Below are 3,855 nucleotides of genomic sequence, written 5' to 3' on the forward strand. Positions count from 1 at the left end.
CTATTGGTGAAGTAGCATAGTGTTATTTGAAAATGGACTTGGGGGGGATTTGTTGCAAATATATATTAAAAACTTTAGGAGAACTACTTTAAAAAGAGTAAAAAAAGAAAGCAAAGTTGAAATATTGATATACTAAGGAAAGAAAGAAAACAATCATATACTGTTTAGTGAAAACAAAAAGTAGTAGAAAAAGTGTGGAAGATAAAATGGAAACAAAAACTAGGGCAACAAATGAAAAACAGTAACAAATAGATTAAAAGAAAAGTGATGGACTTCCAGTTTCTTGTCTGGCATGTAGGAAGCTTAGAAGTCACCATTTTTTCCTAACAAATAAAGAGCTAAATGAACTCAGAAATCAATAATTCTTCTTAGATCTAGCAGAGAAGTGGGGTAATAGGGCAAACCAGTGCCACAAAAATTAGAGAGATGGCCAGGTTGAAACAGAGAACGAAAACTTACCAGAGCAGAAACCCGTAAGTTACAATCCTTCCAGGAACCAGTGTTGGGGTAGGAAAACCTAAACTAAATTGACAAATTGCTTGAGGCTCAGTGTAGACAACTCTGAGAGTTAAAAACTTCAGGGACCCAGTCATAGAAGGCCCCACACTACTTGTAAGTTTTATGTCCAGGAGCCCTAACAGGTCCTCACAGTGAATATCACAGAAAATCTCATCTTGCTTCCAACAGGGGGAAAGGAAAAAGAGCCATCTTGAAATACAACAGAGAATTCTGTTCTTAACAAGATCTACCCTTAGGAGAAATTGTTCAGACAGAACTTAACCTGCTGGGGTTTTATCAGAGCCTAATTCACCTGGGGAATTACCCACACCAAGCCTTCTAGCCATCCTGCCACACATGACGGGAGGAAAAAAATTGGGAGGCACAAGTGAAGTTCATTGTCCAGGGACATGGGACATAGGGTCACCTGAAGTCTCAGACCTAATAATAGGACTATATAACTCTTCCCTTCCCCTCATACCTTACCATTTCATCAATAAAGGCCTATTTAGTAAGTCCCTTTACCCAGCACATTCAGTCTGCACTTCAACAAAACATTGTAAAGCATACCAAAAGGCAAACAATACAGTTTAAAGAGATTGAATAAGCATCAGAATCAGAGTCACATATAGCAGAAATGTTGGAATTATCAGAACAATAATTTTGAAAACCTGTATTTACTGAAGAAAATGATGAGGTTCATAAATTTGGAAAGGAGAGCTTTATTTCTCATAAAGGGTTGCAGCCTGTGGGTGGCCATTCAACAGCCTGGAAAGCAGAGCCCCAGCCAGAAGCCAGAAATATGTGCTTAGAGACAGGGACAATGGAAACAGGAATTTATATTAAGTGGGATGGCCAAATATACATATTTAACAAGCTATAGGAGGAGCCATGAATATTTATGAAAGAAGAAATATATGCCTATGCAATCAAGCTTTATGGCCCTTTATGAGGTCCATGTTCAGAAAATGGCAGCCCACTTATGTTAAAAGGTAAAGCAAGGACAGGAAAACCTTCTCTACACATGCTTTGTAGAATGGTGAAAAGCATTCCATGGTTGGTCATCTCTTAGCAGAAAAGAATGATGGTTAATTGTAGTGCTGAAACTGGAAACAGGGAGATGTAGAACACTGGGTTTCTGTTTAGTCCTTAAAGAAAAAGCTTGATGGCTATTAGCAATGGAGGGAGTATAGTGAGGCATGTCTGACCCCATCTTGTCATGGCTGGGAACTGAGTTTTAAGGTTTCCCTTGGGTCCTGTTGTCCAAGAGGGGTTCTGGTGAGTCAGCAAGGAGCTTAGGATTTTATTTTAGTTCACATCTATGATTAATATGCTAAGGGCTTTAATGGAAAACATAGAAAACATGCAGGAACAGTTGGAAAAATGTAAGTAGAGAGATGGAAACCCGAGAAAAAATAAAAAAGTAATGGTGAAGACCAAAAGCACTGCAACAGAAGTGACAAACGTTTTTGTTGGGTTACTTTGTAGACGAGGCAAGGCTGAGGAAAGAATCTCAGCTTGAAGATATGACAGTAGAAACTTGCAAAACTGAAAGACAAAGAAAAAACACTTCAAAAAAAGCAGGATAAAATATGAAAGAACCATAGAACAACTACAAATGGCATAATATAACATCTATATAATAGAATTTTAGAAAGAGAAGAAAGTAGAAAAGAGAAGAACTATCTAAAGGAAAATGGATGAGAATTTCCCCCAAATTAATGTCACACCAAACCCCAAATCCAGGAAGCTCAGAGAATACCAAGCAGGATAAATGTCAGGAAAACTACACCTAAGTATATCATTTAAACATTAATAAAAAATCTTAAAAGAAGAGAGAAAGGGGAAAAAGTGTACCTATAGAGGAGGAAAGACAAGAATTATATCCAATTTCTTCTCAGGAACCATGCAACAAAGAAGAGAATAGAGTGAAATCTTTAAAATGTTGAGAGAAAAAAACCACCAACCTAGAATTTTATACCCTGCAAGAACTCTTCAAAAGTGTAGGAAAAATAAAGTTTCTCAGACAAATAAAAATTAAGGGATCAATTTTTGCTAGTAGAACAGCCTTACAAGAATAATTAAAAGGAGTTTTTTAAAGGGGAGGAAAATGACATAAGGCAGATACTAGAATCTACAGAAAGAAATGAAGAACATTAGAGAAAGAATAAGTGAAAGTAAATAAAACTTTTACTTTTCTTATTTTTAATTGATCTAACAGACAAGAGTTTGTTCTAAATAATAATAGCAACAATGTATTTAGAGCTATATTTCTAATGCTTAAGTATAAGTGAAATGAATGACAGCAATGATGTAAGTAAAACGAGGGAGAAATTGGAAATAATTTTGTTGTTATAAGTTACTTGCACTACTTGTGAAGTGTATGTTGTTATTTGAAAGTAGTTCGGATTAGTTGTAAACATATATTGCAAACTGCAGGGCAACCACTCAAAAAAAGTAAAAGAAGGAAGCAAAATTGATATACTAAGAAAGGAGAGAAAATTGAATCATGTAAAATGCTCAAACAAACCACAAAAGGAAAAAAAAGTGTGGAAGAAAATATAGGAACAAAGAACAAGGGAATCAAATGAAAAACAGCGTAAATATGGTATATATTAATCCAACTAATAAATAATTACCTTTAGCATCAATAGTCTAAATACACCAATTACAAGACAGATTGTCAGAGTGGATTTAAAAAAATAAGACCCAACTATATGTTCTCTACAATAACCCACTTTAAATATAAAGACACGTAGAGATTAAAAGTAAAAGGGTGGAGAAACATACACAATGCTAACACTGAAGAGAAGAAAGTATTGATTTCTTAAATTGTATTAATTTCAGAAAGAGCAGACTTCACAGCAAGGGAAGTTATTTAGAGATAAAGAGAGACATTACATAATGAGAAAGGGTTCAAAAGTATACAGATTGAGAATGAAGAAATAAAACTATCTTTATTCACAGATGACATCATTGTTTACACAGAAAACCTGAACCAATAAATATACTCCTGAGACTAAAAAGTAATTAGAGAAAGGTAGCAGGATGCAAGGTTAAAATACATGTGTCAATCACTTTCCTAAATACCAGCTATGAATAAGTGAAATTTGAAATTAAAAAACAATACAATTACATTAGCACCCCTGAAAAAGAAATACTTAATAGTAAGTCAAATTAAATACAAAACTCTGATGAAAGAAATTAAAGAACTAAATAAATTAAGACACTTTGCATGTTAATTAATAAGAATATTCAATATCATCAAGATATTAGTTCTTTCAAAATGATCTATAGATTCGGTGTCATCCCAATCAAAATCCCAGCAAGTTATTTTATGTATTCTAAATTTTTTAT

Source organism: Propithecus coquereli, unplaced genomic scaffold, assembly GCF_000956105.1.
Source record: "Propithecus coquereli isolate 6110/MARCELLA unplaced genomic scaffold, Pcoq_1.0 Scaffold414, whole genome shotgun sequence".
Lineage (NCBI taxonomy): Eukaryota > Metazoa > Chordata > Mammalia > Primates > Indriidae > Propithecus > Propithecus coquereli.